General features: G+C 37.0%; 2 long non-coding RNA genes across 2 annotated transcripts in view; both read right to left on the bottom strand.

Moving 5' to 3' along the window:
- LOC139144170 (uncharacterized) overlaps nt 1–25,674 on the bottom strand; it is a 69,246-nt gene that overhangs the window by 8,632 nt on the left and 34,940 nt on the right. The gene's annotated exons all lie outside the window — the stretch shown is intronic.
- Nucleotides 1,205–2,549, bottom strand: LOC139144168 (uncharacterized). Its single transcript, XR_011554772.1, has 3 exons — nt 2,130–2,549; nt 1,705–1,725; nt 1,205–1,310 (listed from the first exon to the last, which is right to left on the bottom strand). It is a non-coding gene; the product is annotated as an uncharacterized lncRNA (long non-coding RNA).

Raw genomic sequence — 25,674 nt, 5'->3', positions numbered from 1 at the left:
ATAGCACAATTAAATATTTATCAAATCAATATCTGTAGGACATTTTACAAAATTTGGTGCCGTAATGTCAGAGTATATACCTAATTACAAAGTTTATTAAATATGCAAATGAACCTTTAATTAAGTTTACACAACTAAATGCTTTACAACACAGTTAGATATCTGACAGATCAGTATATGCAGCAGTTTTCATCACATTGGATGCAGTTATTTCGGAGTTATATGACTACTTATAAAACTTCATGAAATATGCAAATGAGCTAATTATTAACTTGACACTGTTCAATGCTTCTCAGTACAATTGGATATTTATCAGATCAACATCTGTAGCAAGTTTCATCAAATTTAACGCTGTAATTTTGGAGTAATATCACTAATTACAAAGTTCATTAAATATGCAAATAAACCCTTAATTAACTTCACACAAGTAAATGCTCTACACCGCAATTAGATATCTGTCGGATCAGTATCTGCAGCAGATTTCATCACATTTGGTGCAGTTATTTTGGAGTTATATCACTAATTACAAAACTTCATAAAATATGCAAATGACCTATTTGTTAACTTGACACTGCCAAATGCTTCTCAGTACAATTAGATATTTATCAAAACAATATCTGTACCCAATTTCAAAGACTTGGGTGCCGTAATTTCAGAGTTCTATACCTAATTACAAAGTTCATTAAATATGCAAATGAACCCTTAATTAATTTCACACTACTAAATGCTTTACACTACAGTTAGATATCAGTCGTATCAGTATCTGCAGTAGATTTCATCACATTTGGTGAAGTTATATTGGAGTTATATGACTAATTACAAAAACGTTGACGGGAGTTTAGCTTAGGCCAAAAAAAGAAAAAGAAATGTTTCTGGTCAGCGCGCACGTCACTTGAACAACAGCGCGTCACCCTTTTTTTCTGTTTGTGGCCGGTGGCCGTGGCTGACACCAAACAAAATGGCTGAAGAGAAAGAGAAAGTTCTTTGGGGGGCATGATCAGTGACTGCATGAACAATATATCAGGGGTTTCACTAAAATTTGAAGTAGAAGGCCATAGCTGCAAAGTAGGGGCCAATTGCGCGCGCGGGGGGGGGGGGGGGGGGGGGGGGGGGGGGGGCATGTTGACCTTTGACCCAACATTATCATTCTTCACACCAACTCATTTCAGTGTTTCAACCTTTTATTTAGTAGCATGATGTTATTACAGTTACAATTTAATCCGCTTTCTACCAAGCTCCATAGGCTTCACATGATGATGATGCAATGCCAGTGTCTGGCTGAACGGTTTTGTCACAACTCGATGCCCCATCTGAGATAAAAAAAAATAGGAAAATGAAGAATCCAAATCATTGGAAATGCTAACATAATTATCAAGATCACCACTAGTCTACCCATACAATAATAGCTAGGGAGCAAATTACCCATATTTACTTTAAAGTTTTGATAGGCAGTGGGAAAAAATGATGCAAGTGTAACTGTGATTGGCGAAGCAAACTAAGTAAGGTAAAATCAGCACACAAAAAACAATGTATGTTACCTTTAGGAGTTAATATAGGCAGCAAGACTAGTGTAAGGATTTAAGTAAAGTTATTACAAAGAAAAAGCAGTGTTACAGTTTTAAATTTAAGTACTAGGTACGTGCAACTTAAACAACAATCCCATTAGACCGTGGCACACCGAATTTTAAAGGTATTATTACTTACGCTGTCATTTGAAAACTTATCCTGAAAAACAATTGTACAAAAGAAATATCAATCTCCGTTGTTTACAATCAGCTGGCGCACAGAAACTGGGTACGCTGACGTCACTCATCAGTTAAGTTTCAACCTGTGATGTAAACTGTGCGCATTGCTATTTGTCGACTGAAATCATATTAATAATAATTTGTCATCTTAATACAAACAATACTCCATAGCAGTCTACATTCAAAATAAAAATTCAGGTACAACAAAATTGACAAAACGTAGCGAACGAACCCACGTACATGAACGTCCATCTCTCGATTGTTTGGTCTTGAACGTTGCACACAGTTGACCAACGATGAATTATTTCGACAAAAATTAGTGAAACTCGGGTCTAAATTCTTTCTAAAGAGGTCCATAACTTCAAAACGAAGCTTAAAGCTTACCTTTTAAAAAGAACTCTTCAATTTTCCGCCATTTCGGCGGACCCCCACTTCCCTGAAGACGTGTCCGCTTAGCCGACGACGCCATAATGGAATCCGTTTGGAAAGTGTGACTGGTGACGCTGACGTCATTACAATTACTAAGTGTGTCCCGGATGCGCTATAGTCACGCCCACTTCTCATCGTGCGTCCTGTTGAGTACATAGCATCGTACGTACTTTCGTCGTACTGAGGTTACGTGACGCAACGCTGGATATTTGACCATGTTCGATCGGTCACGACCATTTGCTCAGCAAGTTCGTCGATTTTTTCATTAGAAACAACTTCGAATTGACCTCTTTTTTACTCGAGGGATTGACAAATATCTACCTACAATGGGCATGAACGAGTATAAAATCAAAATAATCGTAATGGCTTGAGGAAAAGTAGACGGCCAGTCAGTGCAAGTAGCCGGCCAATGGCCGGTGGCCGGCGCTTAGCGAAAAACCCTGTATATATGTGACTATATTGACAAAACTATAAAACTGACCCTCCTCCCTCCCTTGAGGGGAAAAAATGAAAATAAAAGAAAAAGCGCGTCGCCGCACCATTTTTTAAAGAAAGACCTGACCAGAAACATTTCTTTTTTTTTAGCTAACCGACAGACTTTGGCCACAGAAATAAGGTTTACACATAGAAATAGCTCTTTTTCTGTAGCAATCTCAAAAGCCAATGCGCTTTTGAACCATAAACTGTATTGGGCCTACTGCATAGGTAAAATTACGATGTGTAAGTTTACTGTTACTTAGTTCTAACACATAATGCAGGAAAATGACGCAACTGTCTAAACAAGATGCCTAACAAAGGAAGGTAGGCCTATACGCCCATTTCTCTAACTGAACAAGTTGCTTGTGGTAACAAGCCCAAAATTTATGAACAAGGAAAATGTACACTTACCCACATTCATGAAAATGCTCGATGAAAGAGCTTTTGATGGTGTCCAGTGTTGTCTGCTTTATGCTGTTGAGAAAGCTGGTATTATCAGATTCACTCCCCGAAGTAAGTTCTACAACGTGAAAGTCAGCGATAGAGTCTGTCTAACACAGTACGCTCATTCCGATGCGAAGGTTTGTGATAAGTGAACAAATTTGTGAATGAAACTGGTGGACGTGTCAAGCGTTGCGTATGCATAAATTTTCATCTTCAAGGGGAAGTTCAACAGGCGCACGGGCCGAATGACGAACCTGAATATAGTCAACGCCATGGCTTCCATGACGCCGCCATGTCGAAATCAATGTGGTCCACTGAGACTCTCGCAAACGTAAAATATCACAATTCGCCTTGGACGGGCGTAAGAGATACTTCTAAACTGAAGAGAAACAGATTGATAGAGCTTGACAACCGTTTACAGTTACGGTAACAAGCTTAGACTCTTATTTGTGAAAAAACAGATTAGCAGTAGCAGTGTTTGTTATGTAAATAAACCGCCCTCATTACTCGTACATCCATACTGTCATTCGTACATCCAACAGTTTGTGTCAGTTACTCCCGATTTTCTCGCCATTTATGATCTTCCGAGGGGTATCTGATGTAAAATACAAAACATCTAGTCTCCTGCTTGATGCAAGTTTGTGAACATGAATAAAAATCACCCGGAAAGTCATATCAACGATCGATTTTTGTACGTATAGGGGTGTTTTCACAATTCTTTGATTATCTCTCTTCTGATTTTGGCCTGACAAGCGTTACTTCAAAAGAAATTAGGTTGCAGTGGGTGCACAGATCTGTCTGATTTTTTACCAGGTCACAGTAGCAATACATATCTGTAAAACGGTGTCTCAGATTTTCGGTAAAATTGATAGAACAAGAGAAATTCTTGCCAAACGAAACCTGGTAATTTATTCATAAACCCAGAGTAGTTACTTTAACACCTTATTGTCCTGAAACAAAAGGGAATAGATAAAATCGTGGACATTATCACCGGTACCATATTTCATAAAGTTTGATGCAGTATTTACAACACTATGAGATCAACATCTGTATCAAGTTTCATCAAATTTGACGTTGTATTTGTGGATATATCACTCTAATTAGGAAAATTCATTACATATGCAATTACAAATTAATTAAAATGACACTGATAAATGTCTTTTTCACTGTTAAAGCAATGTGAGCTTAACATCTGTACAAAGTTTCATGAAATTTGATGCAGTATTTCTTGACATATCAGCCTAATTACGAACTTCAATAATTGACATGATACTGCTACATAACGTGAAACAAATTGACGAGCATGTATGAAATAGGTCAATGTCCTTGTACCAACTTGCAATTACACTTCTACTGTACAATGTTGAGCTGTTTTCAATGCAATGATTGGAGTAATACGGTAATGTTATATTATACATACAACAATCACTGTACTTTCAAAGCCAAGTGTTACTTGCAGTGAGGAACAGTCCAGAGTTTCATTTGTGTAAAGTATTTCACTTTGGCAAGCTTTGGAAATATAGACAACACTATCAGTCCTGACATCTGATTGTGTAAAGTATCTTAATGTGTGGCCAGTATTTTAAAACCTGTATAAATACAAATAATATGGTCAGGTTGGTCAAGTGGGTGAATGTTGGTGCAATATAAAGTGAAATTCTTCATCCTCACAGGCTAATACACCTTACAATGTCAACTTTTTCATTATCTTATCCGTCTTTCAAGATTTAACCATGATCTTTTGAGAAGTTTGATCAAGAGACAAGACACCGCCAAGAGCTAAAAGAAGAAATCAATCAATCATCAGATTTACTTGGTGTACAGGTATTCTAGGCAATACTAGGATAATTACTAAGATATACAGATTATTTTTCACTAATTAAAGTATTTGAAACACCCTCAATAGATTGCAATTTTTATAATCTCACATGAAGGTATGCATCGTTAGAAATGACATCAACCTGTGAGATGACAGAGGCAGGAAAAACAAGACTGAAGACCAAAAGTTTATTGTAGATAGTGTCTAAATTTGTTTATTAACATAAAAACCTTGAAACTCATTAAAACATGCTTTGCAGAAAATTCATAACAAAAACTGATTATTTCATACATTTGAAGTATAACCATTACCTTTCTCCAACACAGTAAGTGGAACAATAGTCCTGCCTGAAGAAATTTTGTCACAAATATTAATATTATATTGCAGTTAAAAAAGAGTACTTAACACCATGAAATGTAATTTATGTAACATTAGCCTAGACTTCAGGGTCCTGGAAATAATTCTTTTTTAACTAGCTCATTATAAAAATATAATTTTCCACATAATTCAGAACAGTTAACACAAAGGAGGTTGTATTGATGTGTATGTGCAGTTGATATCTGATGCATGAATGGAATTAGTGAGCTAAATTTGAGAAATTGTTGGGTATGCGATCGATGGTTGCTGGCTGTTTTATGATCTGAAGTCTGAATGTTGGTTAGTGTTAAAGATGGATATGGGGCAACAGACCTAGAAGTCCCTCACATGGAATATATTGGGGGGGCATGGAAAAATGGAAAAACCTAGGAAATATTAAACAGGGGACCATACATTTTTTCCATAATTTGCGAGGGGGACTATGGAAAAACATCACAAGAAAAATAGAAAATTCTCCGGCATCCCCCTGGAAGTAAATTCTGAAGTCCCTCATACGTATGTACGTACATATAGATGGTACATACATACGGTACATACATACATACATACATATACATACATACATACATACATACATACATACATACATATACATACATACATACATACATACATACATACATACATACATACATACGTACATTCATACATATAGTATCATATACACATACATCCTGTACATGCATACCGTACACTTTGAAGACTACAAATAATAATCAGCCCCCGTCCCTCGACTGAGGAAACTAACCGGTTCCTCAGATATTGAAGTTTTAAGAGGCAATCAGACCTAACCTCAGACCTTAAACCCTGTATGGCATTCTTACTCTGATTATTCTGTATTAAAGGCACATGAGCTGCAACTTTTGGCATTATTTTCATGATTTTATATTTAGATTAAAATTAGTCCATTGAAATATTTTTACTAAGAGATGTTTAGTCAAAATATAACTATCCACTCAGTAGGACTGCATGGGGAGGTTTCAGTAAAGACAAATAATAAACGGGTGCCACACCAAAGTATGGCTGCCTGCATACAACTACCAGTACATGATAAACAACCTAAATGGTGCATGTACACATTTGAATTTTACAAATACAACATGGTGCAACCCACTGAAAGGACAGGAAAGTGATTCACTCCACCTTGACAAAAAAATTCTCCATTTTTCACATAACATGGCATAATTTTGAACAGCAGGAAATTTAAAATGAACAACAATCTGTTCAATTTCTTGCCTATTCTGCCACAAGCAAACTTTGTTAAGGCATAGTTAATGACTATATTTTTCAATTTGCAGATTGCAATGAATATCTGAGGAAATTGGAGGTTGGACAAATTTCGCAGAGTTGCAGCTCATGAGCCTTTAAGGTAGAATGCGCCTGAGGGACAGATATTCAGACTCACAAACTTTTACAATTCTTTTCTGATACTTACAGAGGTTAATTTTAGAGCTCTTGATATAAGAAAACATTTCACTGACTTAATTTTCTGAAAATCAAAAAAATTTGTTTTTCCCCATAGCGTTAACACAGGGACGGCGGCCATTTTGAATTTCAAATGTCTGTAAATCTTGGGTAATTTGTTTCTCTTGTACCAAAATTTGCATGGTGACCCCAAATTATAATTTTTGATTTTTAAAAAAGAATGGTTCAAATATTCTTTAAGGAAAGTTTGAGCAAATGTATAAGTCTTTCACTTTAGAGGCACATACTACCTTAATATCATCAAATTGATACGACCTGATATGACCTCTGGGAAACTTCTTCAAACTTCCAATTCTAAAATGCCTTTGTTATGCAAGGTCACCTGTGGCAATGACCAGGGCATTCCCCAGAGTGTTCTCACTGATGCATTACTGGGATGTGTTTTACAGCTGCAAGCCTTTGCACCATGCTTTTACCTTTATGGATATATTTGGCAAAATCTCAGCCATAGTATAGAGCAGATGACAAATGTACAAGTTAAAAGATTATATCATTTTTGATTGGAGCTGTTTTCTCTTTTATATGCAGAATTTTATTTACGAAAGGAAACTGTGAATTTTTTGGTTTGCAGTACATTGTTATGAAAAAAAGTCAAGGTGATTAGGATTTCATATTACTTTGCAAAATATCACACATTTTATGAGAGAACAGTCCTTTTTTATCCCAAGTGTCACCGCACAATACTTGACACGCTTTGCACTTCTAGGCTTAAAAATGTACAGCTTGTTTGTTAACATGTCTGTACTATCAAATGTGATGTATGGCAGCTAATCTACTGATTTGTATGGTCACTTTTGTATACATTTCCCAATTATTCATGTGGCAAACACTGTATCTCTGCACTTAGTATAATTATTAAAGATGTAAATGAACAAGTCATTGACAATGACATAGTCCCCACTTGTAATAGGGGAGTATTAGTCTTGATGGGGCAGGGAAATGTGGTCATTAAGAAGTATCACTGGAGTGTATACATGTATGTTGAGATCTATGGGCACATAGGTCTATGTCGTTGTTCCCAATTTGAAACACATGAGGCATGTCTAAGTTATGGTTCTAAATCGGGAAAAAAGATCAGACCTCTAGCTGTATTGGCCAGCCAAGAAATACATATGCGCATAATAATGAGGTACAAGATGTGACATCTTAAGGTCTAATATCCTATCAGAATTGGAGGGTATAGAACGTGTGGTTACTGAGTTATGCAAATATATGTATAATCAAGGTCAGAGGAAAGGTCATGTGACATTTTGAAAAAAAATCGTATTGCTAATTAATCCCTATATGCCAAAAATCAGACCTCTAGCTCTATTTGCTTGCCCAGAATTAGATGTGTGCATAATTAATGAGGTAAAGCATGTGTTGTCATAAGGTCTCCCACCCTACTAAATATATAGGACATCAGGTATGTAAGGGTAGCTCAAACCCTAACTGGGACCGCCACTGGGACTCCCAGTTGGCTTAAAATGCACTCTGGGACCGGTCCCAGTTCACTTCTGGGACCGGTCCCAGTTCACTCTGGGACCGGTCCCAGAAGCGAACTGGGACTGGTCCCCGTTGGCCTCTGGGACCGGTCCCAGTTGGCTTCCAGGACCAGTCCCAGTTGGCTTCAAAATTAACTCTAGGACCGCGGCCGCGGTCCTAGTTGGCCTCCAGGAATCAGTTCCAGTGAAACTTCCGGGCCAAATCCAATTTGTGAAATGGGACCACTATGAAAAAAACCCAGTTACTGGTGTTACGTGCAGAGAAAACGAACAAAAGGTGAACTCAGCAGTTTCCGTTTAAACAAAATTTATTACGAATTTCAAAATAAAACTAATTGCTAAGTCAGGGATAGAGTACAAGCTTTAAAAGTGTACAGACTACTTATCTCAGCTGGGACGGCAAAGCTCCAGTCTCAGAGTTGTAACAGTCAGTCGGATGAATGAACAGTCCTTTGGCTTGCAGGCTTGAAGCTGCACAAAGTCCACAGTATAAATCCAGCGTTGACAGTGAAGGTCTTGAAAAGTCTTGAGAATGACTACTGCTGGAGTTTAGTAACACCACAAGAGACACGATCCCAAAAGTCTGACTGGAAGCTGTGCAAGTCCCTTTTATACAAGGCATATAAGAACAATCTAGAACTTTTATTGACATGCTAATTACTGTTCTAAAATTATCTCTCTTACACAACTAATAAATTTCTAGAACATTCCAAACATGACTAATTGAATTCAAGGTTGTGAGATCACTAAGGGCAGTGACCTTGTGAATGTTCTAGACTAATTGAACTCAGGTCATGATGAGTGTGGGGGAAATGACCTACATAACACACCCCCTCTTCAAAAGAGAAAATTTTTCAAAAAAAATTTTCTTTTACAAATGTAATATTAAAAGTGTGAACAACAATAAGCTCTAAATACGAGAGAGACAGTCTGCAATTAAATTGTCTCTGCCTTTGATATGTCTAATGTCAAGATTAAACTCCTGTAACATTAAACTCCATCTTAGCAATCTCTGATTTTTGCCTTTAAATTTCTGCAGAAAATCAAGAGGGTTGTGATCAATATAAACCACTATTGGCTGATTTGAAGAAGTAACATAAACTTCAAAATGCTGTAAAGCTAATATCAAAGATAAACACTCTTTTCCAATTGTAGAGTAGTTTCTCTGGGATTTGTTAAATTTGCGTGAATAATAGCAAACAGGATGATCTACACCATGACTTTCCTCTTGCAATAAAACAGAACCAGCAGAAGTATCACTAACATCCACAGCTAATTTGAATGGCAAAGTGAAATCTGGTGCAGACAACACTGGGGCACTTTGCAGTATGGCTTTAAGTGTATCAAATGCCTGTTGGCATTGCTCTGACCAAACAAACTTTACTTTCTTTTTAAGTAAGTAAGTCAAAGGCTCAGTAATTGTGGAGAAATTTGGACAGAATTTTCTGTAGTAACCAGCCATACCGAGAAAGCGCATCAGTTGTCGTTTGCAGTTTGGTATGGGAAAACTTGAAATGGCACTGATTTTGGCATCAACAGGTTTTACCTCACCCTGTCCTACAGTATGTCCGAGGTAAGTCACCCTCGCCCAACCAAACTCAGATTTGGCAAGGTTGACAGTCAACATTGCTTTACTCAGTCTCTCAAAGAACTTCCGCATGAGCTTGATGTGTTCCTCCCAGGTGTCACTATACAGGATGACGTCGTCAACGTAAGCTGCACACCCGTCTAGCCCGGATATGACGTCGTTGATCATCCGTTGGAACGTTGCCGGAGAGTTCTTCATTCCGAATGGCATCACCTTGTACTGGAACAATCCGTCTGGTGTAACAAAGGCGGATATTTCACGAGCACGATCCGTCAGAGGGACTTGCCAAAATCCCTTCAGTAGGTCAAATTTCGTCACATACTTGGCTTTTCCCACTCGGTCGATGCAGTCATCAATCCTCGGGATTGGGAAAGTGTCTGTCTTTGTTAAAGTGTTGACCTTCCTAAAGTCCGTGCACATACGATAACTGTGATCTGATTTGGGAACAAGTATGCACGGCGAACTCCAGTTACTTTTACTGGGTTCAATAAAGTCATTGTCCAGCAGGTATTTGACTTCTTCCTGGAGATATTTCGCTTTTGTTGGATTCAGTCTGTATGGATGTTGTTTTACAGGCTTACTGTCCCCAACATCAACGTCGTGATAGATGACGTTTGTCCTCGTTGGAACATCTTGAAACAGGTGTTTATATTCGTGGAGCAGTTCTTTTACCTGTTGTTGTTGTTCTGGCTGGAGGTGTGCCAACTTTGTAGACTCCAGCTTCTCCAGGATTTCTGAGTTCTGAAGCTTGACCGAGCCCAGCTTTGAGTTTAGAGTATTTTCACTCAAGTCAGTTTCAGTATCACTATCTTCATAATGGTTGAACTGACTGCACTGACAGGCTGAGTTATAGTAGGATTATCCCTATCCAAATATGGCTTAAGGCATATTTATGTGACATAGCTGTTTTTGTTTTCGCCTGTCAGGTGTTATTATGATGTAATTTAAATCACTCAATTTCTTATCAATTAGGTATGGCCCAAAGTAACGAGCATGGAGTGGTTTGCCAGGAATTGGAAGTAGAACAAGAACTTTTTGACCCGGTTCAAACTTCCGTTTTGAGGTGTTTTATCATATTTGGTTTTCATTGACTGCTGAGATGACTCAAGATTTTCTCTGGCTAATTCACATGCTTTAGAGAGTTTTGTACGAAAATCTGACACATATTGCAAAATATTCAGACAATCATCATCGTCTGATAGGAATTTCTCTTTAACAAGCTTAAGTGGGCCACGGACTGTATGTCCAAATACAAGCTCAAAGGGGCTAAAACCAAGAGACTCTTGAATTGACTCTCTAACAGCAAAGAGCAGAAAATGAATTCCGTCATCCCACTGCTTCTCTGTGTCAAAACAGTAGGTCCTAATCATGTTTTTCAAAGTTTGATGAAATCGCTCAAGAGCACCCTGACTTTCTGGATGATAGGCGGATGACCTATACTGTTTAATGCCTAGCTGATCCATTACTTGTTGAAAAATACCAGACATAAAGTTGGAGCCTTGATCGGACTGAGGTATTTCGAGGTATCAAAAACGGAGGAGTGAGGGACAAAGTGCGGGACACGCAAACTGCAATTTATGGCACTCTGAGGGACGTCCCGCACTGTGTAAAATATAGGACTCTGAGGGACGTCCCGCAGAGAGTAAAAAACTGCACTCTGAGGGACGGGGGGCGCCCCCAACGATGTGAATTGGTCCTGTACGCGCTGACGCGTTACTTTTCAGTTTGGCTTTTTGTGCAATGGATCGTAAACAGCGTCGTCGACCTTTTGAATCCTACGTGAAAAGAAAGATGCAGCTACGCCAGGAAACCGCTTCAAATGTAAAACGCCGCCGATGCGAGTAAGTACATTTATGTCTTTGAAGTGTGTATGTAATCGTGTTCATTGTGGCTGTTGTCGTCAGTCCACAGTGCCTTCACAGTGTAGTGGTCAGTCGTTCCATGGGGGTACTTCCATGTTCGCTCTGTGATTTCACAACTAGACCTCTTGCTACGTACTTCGCTAATTTATTAAAGCAATTTGTATGGCGATAATTTGTTGAAAATTGCAGTTCACTACTATATCTTAACATAAACCGTACACGGTACAGAAACCAAAGTAGCGAGGCCTGCCACTTCGTGTTCGTGTCGGCTACATGGACGATCTGCCGAGGCCTGCCCCATTTCCTAGCGTGGTGCGTCAGATTTAGCAATATTCTTAATATCAAATTCATAAAACTTGCATGGAAAAATGATAGATATGTATCTCTTTTCACGTCATGTTCGTGCATTGTTACTTTAATTGAAATAATCCACACCGATTACGTGAGTTTCGTCCACAATCGTGCATCGTCGATATTTACACATATACTACCAGGTGTTTAAGCATCGTAACATTTGTAGTTAGCGTATACGTTGTGGTGTTCACGTGGAAGAAATATTATAAAAAGACATGATTTTGACAATATGTAGAATTATCAAGATATCTTACAAAACTGTAATTTTTGAAACCAAACCAAACTGGACATTGAGCTCTGACAGTAGATTGACGGATTGCTATTAATTAATATTGAGTCGCAAGATTCGTCTTAAGCTGCATACTTTCCTTATGGATGAGCTCACCATTGACATGAAGTTAGAGCGAACGATGATTGTACCCTATGCTCTCGAGGTACACGCAACAAAATTTACCAGTGATCATAACAAGTAAAATCAGGCTTGAAAATAATTATGATATAAAGTTTCCATGTTTTATGAAAAACAACATAATACAAATCACATCTATCAATATTTGCATTTCTTTAGTTCGCTGCTTTGTTCTGCTACTACCGTTATATTGTAGCAAATGCAATGCTGTTTCTCAGAACATTATGTACACCTATTGAAATTGCTTGCTGTTTATGTGGACATGAAAGCATTCTTCAGTTTTAACTTCATACAAAATCACATGTTGTGATCTGTCATCTCCATCATTGGAGCACTGCCAAATTGAGTTTACTAGATTTCTTTCATTATTATTGTTGTCATGTTTGATATTAATTAAATTAAAATGTTGTACTATTGTGTTACTCTACTTAAATGGCTGATCAAAGTTTTTAAACATAGGGCCAAAGTCCCTGAAGCTACTATAGACATGGATACAAAATTAAGTATTTCCTGACTGTATGAAATTATCTCACTAAGGTCATCCTAGGGACTTGTAAACCAGTAAGTTCTGTTGAATAAGTTGAGACTGTACGTACTCAGAGAAAGCACACTGAAGACAAATGTTTGAAACTTAAGAAGTTCAAGGTCATCAAAAGCATTATAAGGAATCATGTTACACTTTCATTGCACTGTTTACACAGATTGCATAATTGCTATAAATAGCACGAGGAATCTTACAGCCAAGCTTTACCATAAAAACCCATATCACTTTGACCACTCTTTTAATTGACCACTCTATTTTTTTCCTCAAAAAGTAATCTTATTTTATCCTTACCAAGTCAACCATAAATGGAAATTAGAACTTTCTCTATCTCTATTTATTTGACCACCCTATCATGACAAACTATTATGAGCAATTTCTTTTAGATAACATAAATGGTGGTTCAGAATATCAAAGTTGGGATTCAGGAAAGTTGCCTTTACATGTTTTAATCCTCCAAGATGGTAAGCATTTCACTATGAACTGTCAAAAAAAGTTGAACTTTCTGATAATTCCACACTAAAATTATTTTGGCTTTGATGATTTCCTAATTAATTCAATTATTTAAAATATTATTATTTTTTTCTGGGTGAATTGATAGGGTTTATACAGTACAAGAATTACATACAATGTAAGTCAAATTTTGACCAAAAATGACAAAAAAATTCCTTAAAAATACACATTTGCATATTTCATCACAATTTGAACAAATCTAAGTTGGGTTATCCCTAGGGACCTGTATACCAAATAACAAAGCTGTCTGACCAGCGGTTATGAAAAGAAGATTTTTTACCAAAAACACCTTTTTTGGCATTAATTTGCCTATTTTCAACAATATCAAAAAATTAAAAAAAATAGTTTCTCAAAATCATATTTTTCATCTACACAACAAATATCAAATCAGTAAGTACTGCGGTTCTCAAGATATTTGAGTGGACGGACGCCTCACAAACGGACATACATATATACATACATACATACATACAGACTGACGACGGACGCCGGACGGATACCCATCCCAATAGCTTCTATAGACTATAGTCTATAGTAGCTAAAAATGACCCTATCTTTTAATGCCTATTGGGTCACAAAAGTTGTTTATGACATTGGCAGAATGCTGGCCGTTGGTCATGTTATACAGGTAAAGGTAGGAAGTTCATGACACAAAATCATGGATGATAACTGTGTATAGTGAACACTGTCAACATTTACATTGAATTGTTGATGTACCCAAATTGTAGAGTTTGTATAAGTACAGGTTCACAATGAAAATAATTTTAACTACAAGCCAGATATTGTTTTGCATTATATGAATGTGCCATCTTTAATAGTTTCATTCTGTTCGAGCATGATCACTTTGGCATCTTTCAGGGGAATGTGTTCATAGCGTTTCACTGTGTCACACTGTTGTTGAGTGCATCAGAATGCAAACTGAACACTTGTCGATACTCATCTCAACTGAATTCTGATCTCGTCTTTTTATGGTTGGCATTTTCGAAGGAGGAGTGTTAGAAAACATGAAAAAGTATTTAAATACCGGTAGATGCACTACCTTGTAATTTTTGTTTTACAATAGATCTATGATGTGTAATAGCAGTGTTCAACAGGTATGTGGTACCGTAAAAGTCATGAGATTGCCGCTTTTGAAACCAAAAGACCATATTTGTGGATTTATTTTTTAATGGGTCCTTCCCCATGAAATATTAGCACATAGCTATCCCACCGACACTGAAAATAAAGCAAGTCATAAATCATATAAGTTATTGCTTTTAGCGGGCAAAGCATTATAGTTGCTTAGAATCCATTCAGATTCAAAAAACATGCACATTCAAAAACTTGACATTTTGATTTGTATTATGCTTAATTATGTTTACAGTACATGTATGTGATAGAGTTTTGTTTGTTTCTCTTTAAGGATATCATCGATAGGTGGGAACATAAGTAATAGTCCGAACGAAGAGTACATGTACCAACTACAAGCACAGGACAGAAAATGGGAGCTGTCATCTGGTGATGTATATGTTTTACCAGACTGTGATACCAAGTCTGGTGAGCTGAAGTCAACATTTGTAATCATCAAACGCAAATTGCTGTTCCATAGCATTCACAGTACTTCCCGGGAGTTTCTCTACACCTGTTCATGCAAGGATGGTTTGACTCAAGCAGAGAGATTATCCTCTCTACATCGTGGGATAACAGAAAACTTCGATGATTTCATAAATGCGGAAAGAAATAAGTACTGTGTTCACGCCTGGGCAGCAAGTCAGCTCTATCCCCATATGGCTGAAGAAGTGGCCCCTAGCCCTGCAGAAACACCAGAAGAAACATCCGTAGTCATCAATCGCCTGTCACCAAATCCATTACTTGCTAGTGTTACGATCAATGGAGACACTCACTTGATAGCTCTAAGAAGCAAACGTAATGGGAAAAAATTGAGCTGTGAAACTTGCTCATATGGAAGAACAACATGTGAACATGTTGAAGAATATCGCATATGGTGTGGACAACATGAAATAGATACTCAAGAAACAGAACACACTTTGAATGAAAGTACATTTCCTTGCACATCATTTCAGCCAATCTCATACCCTCTTGATGATCACCTTAAAACAAAATTTCAAAAACAACAAAGTGGAGAACAGTCGGTACAGCATGTTTTTGTACCACAAATACCAATGCATGGCCCACATTCTACATGTGAACATGGACATTCCTGGAATACTGATGACCCTGTGCAACACCATTGGCTTGTTGGGAATGCTGTGGTCTATTACGAGACATATTCACTAGAGCACATATATGTGGAAGGAGAGGAGCAAAGTATCAAGGGTAAGTTATGATTTGTATGAGTATTTCCTTCTAAAAACTCAAAAATTCCTCATTCCATGACAAGTTTTGTTTCTTTACCTTTATTTCTTAAGGTAATTATACGTATTATTGCTGTAAGAAATGCTAAATGTCTGCTAATTGCTTTTGAAATACATGTATGTGCTACAATGGGAATGGATAGCTACTTCCCAATTATGTGACACTTTTGACCAATTTATTTGAATTGGAAATAGTTTAAATGAATGGCAGAGAGGTTATTACGTACTAGGTATTGCAGTTCCGGAAAGTGTAAGTTAGCACTATTCTAGCGATGCTTTGCCATCATCTACTGATCATTCGCAGACATTGATGGGTATATTAACCAAGTCATTATTTTCATTGCAGTATACTATCGTCCAAGCACTGGTCCATGCTCATGCAGGTTGTTTTACGATGGGCAGGAAGATCTAATGCTCAACCTGAATAACAAGGATTTTGTTCACTACAGTTTGTTACTGTCTTATCTTCATTTGATGGTTGAGTCAAGAAATCCCCTGGCATCTTTTCATCGGTAAGTATTTTGTATTTTTACAAGGATCATACATTTGACTTTGGGACTTGTTAAACTATTCTAGTGGGCAAACGATACAATGGAATCAGCGATCACTTGTGTATGTTCTTACTGAGGCTTCACACCACAGTTGGCTAATGTTCATCTGTCAGCTGGTCAAGTTGACAAGCTACTCATAAAATTCGACAAGGCTGTGTGTGAAATATGTAGCCACAATTTTCACTCTTTATTTTCAGATATGACTTTTAGATTGGCAATTCACCAAACGTGACAGATTGACATGTTCATATTAAAAGGGCAAGAGGCTCCCCACATTAGCTATTAAACTGTATTGTTTAAATTTGTTTTTCATTCATGGTCTGTGAAGCAAGTGTTTAATGAAGTGAATTTGTGTATCATTTAAAGGTAAAGCTATGGGAAGACATACAGTAAAGTGAGGCTACCCACAATTCTCCATGATCCGTACACACACAGATCACTCACTGAACTAAAACAAAGTTCATCTTTACACACAGAACAGTTTGGCCCATATTTCAAAATTCTGAGAACATTGTTTTGATAATCATAATTTTCTGATTTCCCACTGTGAAAAATGAGAAGATAAACCCCTTTTCCACAGAGGCGATAGCAATTTTGTAATTTTTCAACACAGACTTTTGACAGCCATAATATTATTTTTAAGGAAACGAAAGAAAGGGTATTGATTTTTTTTTTAATGTTCATAACAAAGGAAATTTGCATGTCTGACAGGTGGTATGATGAGACCATCTTAGTTGCTGATAACTTTATCTTGACAAGTGTACAATTTTTATCACCTCCAAACATTGACTTCTTATTCACTTTACTCTTGAATTTTAAACATCGGTAATTTTGGAACATAGTTGTAACAAATAATCCTGAAATTGAATTATACGTTTCAAATTGTTAAGCAGCTGATGAAATTGAAGAAGCCTTTAGCAAACGATGTCTGAGTGCGCAAATCAAGGGCAATTGAGGGTTGCTTCACTTACTGTGAGACGTAGCTGGATCTATAGTGTACACAGCAAATGTTGATGGTGATCCTTTAATGCTTCTTTTTCGAAACCCAAATGTGGTTTCTCATCAGTCGCAGTGTTTCTTTTCTTGATTTTGCATTGTTAGTGTTGCTGTTCTTCTACATTAAGGTATCAAGCCATGATATCAACATTTGGATTGTTTTGTGAAGCTAAGCGGCGCTCTGATTTGTTTGCTTCTTTTTTCATTTCTTTAAGTAAAGTATATTTGACTAATGTGTCTAAAAGATTCTTGTTGCATTGTATGCTATGATTGGTGGTTGTTGCAATAGTTTCTTTACTGTTTCATCATTGTCCAACCCAGCCAAATGTTTGATTAGACTTTCTTTGAGGTGATTTAGTTGCCCTTGGATTACTATGGAACAGAGTATTGTAGTAAATTTCTGTGTTAGGGCATTGGAAATCCCTTTCTTTTGAAACATTGGCACTTTGTAGGTTACATTGCATTTGACCTGATGAGACAGCAGCTCTAACTTATGCTTTTTGCATATTTTTGTTCTTTTATACCAGTTTTTTGTTCTGTTGCCTAAGCATGTTGAAATGTCCAGTGTTCAACTTTAGATCACCAACCTGTATATGTGCATGGTCATAATTGTTGTAATTGTTGCAATGTTTTCTCCAGGTTTCTCTCACAAGGTGGGAATGTTTGTACCCTGTTGCTTGTATATTCACATGGAATTTGATTCTGATTGAGTAGAACTAAAAGTAGATAATGCATTAAGTTGTTTATTAGTATTTGTTGATTGAGTGTTGCAGCCAGGACGCACTCTTGCAACAATATCCCCAAAATGGCACCTGTTGTCCCGTATTCTAACTCACTGCTGGTCAGCTTGGGCAACACTCATTAGTCAACTATGTTCAATGGGTGTAGTCTGCAAGTGATATCTGTTACTAACGATGGCCTTTCTACAATTGTATACAGTTACAATTGCCTCAATTACAGCATTGCAACGCGGTCCCAGTAGCTTGAATTTTGTTTTGTGAAAACTAATTTATAATAATAAAATTATGATTAACAACTGATGCAGTTGTCCCCAAACTGTGCAAAAAATTCTCCAAAAATAAACTGCCGTGGGACACAGTGCACAGTACTGTAAATTTCCCATAATTCATTGCGATTTGTATCCTCAGAGATTCCAGAGAAGTCTACCAGGTCTTCCATGTGTAGACAAATTCATAGACTAGTTGTAAAAATTCTGAACACATACTTTTAAGGACACCATTCTTCTCAATTGTCATTTTAAATGATTTGGAAAATTATGCAAGATTGAGAGAGGAGATAGCATTTTTGTAAAATTTTCCACTGACTGTGTTTTCAGCCATACAGAATAATGTGATGGAAAGTAGGGAGACCAGTTGCACCTGTTTTTTGAAACAAAAGGATATTGATTTTTTCCAATGGAAATGACAAAAGAAATTTACATTCTAAGTTTTCTCAGAGAATGACCCCTTCAGTTCGTCATAACTTGCTGCCTAAAAAGTATGGCATTTGTAGTACCTACAGAACATGACTTCCATGGTTGTTTAATGGTTATTTTGAAATTTTTGCTGAAATTTCTAAACGTACTTTTACTGGATATTATTTAACAATTATTCTGATGCTGAACATTAGTGCTTACATGCAGAACTGAAAAAGTTTTTAGAAAAGTAACCTTCATGGATACAAATCAAATAGAATTGTGGGTAATTTATTGTACTGTGCAGTGTACTCTGCTGTAAAATTCCTGGCCGCAACAGTGATTAAGGTTTAAGTGTTGAATTAATATTAAATATAAAAAGTCACCTAATTTCTTCTTGTTATTTTTTTAGGGAATTTTTAATTTATTAGAGCCTTACACTGCTCCTTCTCACTTCATTCCTGTGGAAATTCACACGCAATTAAACTATCTGAAGGCAAACTCTGTGATGTTATACACAGTGTATTTGTTCGGGTGGTACCCAAGGAAATGTTACCGGGGTGTCCCAGTCATTTTACCAGAGTTCCCTAGTATATCAATGCAATGATCACATTAAGGGACAGCAGAAATGTTACCGAGGTTCCCAAGTCATTTACCAACATTCCAGAACCTAAGCAGAACACTGATTATACATCTTAGATATATGCCCTTGTCAAAATCCTATTGAAGACTGTGACATTGCCCATGCATTTGTGATTATGTTAGGGGGGATTTAGATTAGATAAGGGGAATTTGTTCAATTGTTGGTTTTGGAGAAAGTATGTTGTTGGCACATTAATATTTTCTGGACAATCATGAAATCATAAACAATTACAGTTTCCTACATGCATATATTGGCTGTGCAGATAAGCTGATAACTGGACATTTCAACATAATTTAGGGAGAAGAACAAGCAATTGCAGTTAATAGATGGATGATAAACAATATCAGAAATTACAGCTACTGTCCCCCTGTAAATATAATCCATGAGGTAAAACTTGTTTCATTTAGCAGAAAATACAAAGTAGTAGACTAAACGATGTATGTGTAGTTACAAACCTAACGCAATGCAAATCAATTTAATGTCATCATTCCTGTTTAAATTTTCAGTCTTGTGCCCTTAATTTATCAGCATCCCCTTGTTCTTGATGGCACATACACATTATTTCCTGGGATGGAACCTGTCTGTACCATGTGTCATACATGTATGCTATACTGGTATGTTGTAGGCAGAAGTAAACGTTCTTTTCTATCTTTAATGTGAAATCGGGTAGGATATTAAATTTTGGCAAATTACGCCACAGGGAAAGCAATAGAAGATGACTATTATTCTAGGGATTTTTGTTAAGTTATGTAAAAAATGCTTATTTGGTGCCACGCACATTTCAGTCGTTTTCAAACTTGCATCTGGTAACTGATATTGTAGCTTAAACATGAAATTACAATGTCATCCAAAATGAACATGTACCTTTTATTCACTCTTTGCTTTTACCTCACGTAATGATCTCTTCCTCAATTCTTTCACAGGGCATATACAGCAAAACATGCAATGTTATCTGAGTCTGCGTCATTGAAATACCACAAACTAAGGGCAGCATGGAATGCATTTGCCAGACTTTTGGATATCAACTATGAAGCGGAGTATCAATGCCCAATTTGTGAGTTGCAGCCTTCTGTCATCATATGTGACGGTACAAGTGTCGGACTGAATAAAACCTTGTTGCAGGAAATTCCAGATCCAGAGAATGGATTGCACGAACAAGGTCAGCCTATTGATAATGGTACACGTCACTGTGACCGAGTATACATACCAAATGCCAAGATCCGGAAACTTTAATGCAGTTTTGCAGTACTAACAAGCCAGCTGAGAAACCACTAACTCTTGAGGAGTACAGAACAATGCTAGACTTGATGAGAAAATACAGTCATCTCAGTTCCCTAACAGCATTTCTCCAACTTGTCAGTGAACATGGAAGAAATCTTCTAGCCCCAAAGGAATTTTGCACATTCCTACAAGATATATCAAAGAACTCTCCAGCAAGTGCTCTTCTGCAATTGACCCCACACTCAAAGGCAAAGCATATCATCAAGCAAATCATACATGGTCTAGATATATTTGACAGTGTACATCTAGCGAAACTTGAAGTTATTCAACAAGATGCTCCAGTCATTTTCGAATTACTTTCACAATTCGGACGCAATTCACATGGTATTCCAAGGGAAGTACGCCTCCTTCTGAGGGATATATTATTGAGAGTCAGGAACTCATATAAATTGCCTGAGCAGAGACTGGACCATACAGCTCTACAACCATATCCACTACAAGACCCTGTAGCCTGCTTCCCATGCCTACCAAAGCTTCATGGGTAAGGATATCACTGTTATTAAAAAGTAAACTGAAGTCCATCATCAATACTCTCCCTTTGTAAAATCTATCATGAAATTCCATTTACCATTTCCATAGATATGGATAGATATAGGTTATTTCAAGTTTTCTCAATTTGCTGCGCACAACATTGTATTTCTATATTGAATTGTTTTAGTTATCATGCTTCTATTCTTTCATGAACTGATAGGAAACCTACATACCTGCAAGATAGAGCCAGAGACAGAATGATGAATGGTGGCGACACTTGCCGTAAGTTCTCAAACAAACATCCGACGTTATCACCTGGAATCTTCACTGTGCACTGTGAACATGGTGTATGTTACGGATTTCAGGCCATGAGGCAGGTCGAGTCACCTGAAGTGCTGTTTAACATAATGACAACTCGTCTACAACAACCTCCTGAAATTGTCATCTACGACAATGCATGTAGGTTGCACCAATACTGTTTAAATCGGTAAGTTTTCATCTACCCTGACCACATGATTTGTATGTTACAGGGAGGAGGCCCTTCACAGTATAATAAATTATCCACAATTCTTTTCAATTTGTACCAATGATGTTGGCTTTCTTATTACTACCGTATTTTCAGTTCTGCATCAAAGAAATAATGTTAAGCCTCTAGATAATTTGGGTGCAGGTCCCAACTTTTATTGTTACAAAATTCAGATTTCAGCCTGTTGTATGCACAATAAAAAAGTTCAATTTATCCCTTATTGGTAGGATGAATGGGCTCTAATTCAACTCTTTTCCAGTAATATTAATATAGAACTGAAACAAGGCATCTTTTTCTCTCCCGTAGAGAACCTAACTATTTCATGAAGACAGTTTTCTTGGTGGACCGTATGCACTGGAAAAACCACACAGGGTAAGTATCAGAATATGAAGTTCAAGAGAAATATTTTCCAAATCATCTTCCTTGTAGCCAAATACTTAGGTGGTGAGAATATCTGATCATCGTACAATAATGAATAAACCACATCCAGAGTGTTGGAACTCACAAAAATCAGATGTACAAGAAACAAATCAAATATTACTACCGGTAGCCCCCCATCATATCCTGTGTTATGATCTGAATAGGGCTGCTGGTCAGTCATTTTGCTTGATTATTTTATGTCCAGGACAGACAGACAGGATTGACTAGGTATCTTCAGTCAATAAGACAATATGTCAGTATGGCTAATGTACATTCTAAGAAGGCAAACGTTATATGTACATGTGGTGTTCCACAAGGCTCAATATTGGTTCCAACATTATTTCTAATCATAGACAGTCTTTCCCCCTCTACTGTCTATGTTCTAATTTACGTAAATGACATACCAAATGCTTTCAAGCAGGTGATTCCATTTTATCTCATCCTTGCTGTCATTCATTAGCTGGGATATTTGATGAGCTGAGATCTGTCTTATACATTTCTACGCTCAGAAATACATTACAATTCCTGTGAACTACCTAATATTTCTAATGGGAAGTTAGGGGAAATACCTATTGCATAATTTAGAGGACATTTTCAAAGTACAGAAAAAATTGTCCACGCAATTATGGGATGATACTATTATTCAAGAAAACCACCTTATTAGCTCCACTGTCAGCAACACAGAACTTATCAAATAGGCTAATTGTCTGTCATCATCATCGTCCTGCGTCTGTCAACAATTGTCTTCATCTCTTAAACCGCATGTCAGATTGTTCTCAAATATGATATGCAGTTCGTTTTGGCTGACGCCAGTTAGGTTGGTTCAAATCGTGGGTCATTTGGTATATGTATATGTATACACACAAAAGAGGTTGTATTTCATTTGTATGACAATAGTATAAAGTTTAAGTGAGTAATTTAAATATCAAGATACAGACTTGTCTTGATCAATTTCTTTCAGAAACACTTGCTTTATGCAATACAATATTGTTACACAAATCTACATATCATGTACATGATATATAGATTTGTGTAATAATATTATTTGGTCAGGAGATACCCATTTATATAGACTTTTTTCTGTACACATATTTGTAATAATTGTTTCATTTTCAAAGAAGAATTTATTGGAAACAGCTTATTAGATTTATCTGCCTTATCTTGTTATACTTTATTTTTACCTTCTCGTGTCTATTTATAGACAGAGAAGGTATTAGAGTTGAAAACCAATATGCTGCTGTCAAGAACTTCCGTCTGTCAAGACTTCCGTCTGTCAAGATCCGTTGACGTCATGCCATTGTGATGGGTCATATCATAAACTGGTGGGGGTGTTCATGGCTCAGGTTGAGGTGTGGGAGAACGATTTTGAGCTATGACAAAAATCAAAAGGGACTTAGCGGCATAGCCACAGTGTTAAGCCTTTCTCCAAGGTTTCTTAGTTGACTACAATCTATTACAGACTACTGAGCTGACGTTAGGGGTACTCACTTTGTGTTTGCTCACTCTGTGAGCGCTAGTGTTTGGTACTGAGTTGCGTGGATATCCCCTCATGGCCTCACGTGATCTGGGCCTGTTGCATAATCTGCAGAGATGATCATATGCCTCCGAGTCTGAAAACTGTCATTGTGTAAGCCTGTCGGCATTTTCCTTGCATTTTTTCTCATTAATTTTGCAAAATATCGGCGAGTACCTCAATATTTCAAGATTATCTTTCTTCCCAATCGTTTCCTGGAGTTTCAGAGTCATATGAACGAAAATGAGTGAAAGTTTTAGACAGGAAAATCGGACGTCGGCCATGTTCAATGTTTACAGTACAATCAGAAGTTTACGTGGAGGAATTAACCAACAAACACAGGAGTGTTCATGATGCCCGCCCTCTAGAGGCAGACCCTCCTATATGAAGTACCACATTTGATGCTTGTGGAAAGCTTGACCACACAATGGAGCATTTAAACTTTTAGAAAATGACAAACTGAATAAGAAGGTATTCAGAAAATGTCAAATACTGAGGAAAAATGCGCAAATATTCAAAATAAACAGGTTAACTGATTGGTCTGCTATAAAAAACAATGAAAATGTTTATGATCAAGTTTTGAGATGCGCACATTTTAACAAATACAGAAATTATTAACATTATAAATATAAGACCAAACTATTTTTTCAGGGATGGGACAGGTTGGAAATGAGGGGTGAGAGACAAAGGCACTCCTATTGCTGCATGTGGATGCAGCCACACCATTTCATTTACAGCATACTTATTCACTGTGTTGTGTTCAAGTTCCATATTGTACTGACTGTCATACAAGGATAACATAAGCAAATCAAATCAAATTAGAAAAGGATCAGTGCTGTTGTGTGGATTTTGCTGAACATGACTGATATTTCGCCCTATATAATTGGTATCCAGCAAAGGCATATTTTGATGTAAAGTCAAAATTAACACTACATTGCTGACAATATATTTTACCGTTTCTGCATGAATTTTTCTTCTTTAAATTATAATATATTAGTACTTCAAACAGATTAACAGTTATCGTGATGTCAACCCATAATTTTACATCACAAAGACTGTAATTCTGCCAATTTTTTTTGTTTTTCAGTCATTTTATAAATTTTGCACTGCACAAGATGATTGAACAAATTGCAATGTTTGAATTTGTAAACTCAAAGAATAAAAATCCTTTGGTCACAAATTAAATTATTTTTTGAAAAGAAATGTACTCTTAAACACTTTTAGCATATATTCTTTACAAAGGTCATGTATTTCAAGGAAATATATGCCTATTAAAAACAGTAATTTCTTCACTTTCAATTTTTTTCAATACTATGACAATTATCAGCCATGAGGTTATACAAACACAAGACCAGATAAGCGTTTTTCATCATTTCCACAGGACTCTTTGGAAAATCCATTAAAACAGTTAAAAGTGACTGGAAATGATCACTTGGTATACATTTAATTTACAGATGCCAGGTTGTGTATTTCACATGCACTCAGGTCAGTAAGGAAGTGCGTCATTACTATTTTGGACTGTTAATTCTTATTTCTGAATTGTTTAACTTTTTTCCCACATTGAACTATCTTTAGGCAGTTTATACTGTAGCTTAGAATTTTTTTGATTGATGTATTTAATCATCTTTTGGGTTCTTTGGGTCCATATCCCACCTCATGCCCCTACATCATCAACTATTTACCAACAACTCCATGCCAACAACCAATTACCTGACCTGGCCACACATTAGAGAAGGTACAGCGTCATTGACGGTATTTTTTATTCTTTTTTATGATCAGTTGTTCATCAGGATATAGCCTTCAAAGATTCACAGACAACAGACGGTTGGCCAGCATAAATTCACAGATCTGCGAGCAAAGCAATGCAGCATTACAGAAAACAAGTCATCGTTGATGACACAGTCCCCACTTGTTAATGGGTGCTTTGATTACAGGTCCTCAGAGAGGATAGAGTCCTCTTCATTAGGTCTGTGATAA

The sequence above is a fragment of the Ptychodera flava genome, chromosome 11, assembly GCF_041260155.1.
Source record: "Ptychodera flava strain L36383 chromosome 11, AS_Pfla_20210202, whole genome shotgun sequence".
NCBI classification, from domain to species: Eukaryota; Metazoa; Hemichordata; class Enteropneusta; family Ptychoderidae; genus Ptychodera; species Ptychodera flava.
The sequence above is the reverse complement of the archived record's forward strand: the minus strand, read 5'-3'. Positions and strand labels throughout refer to the sequence as shown.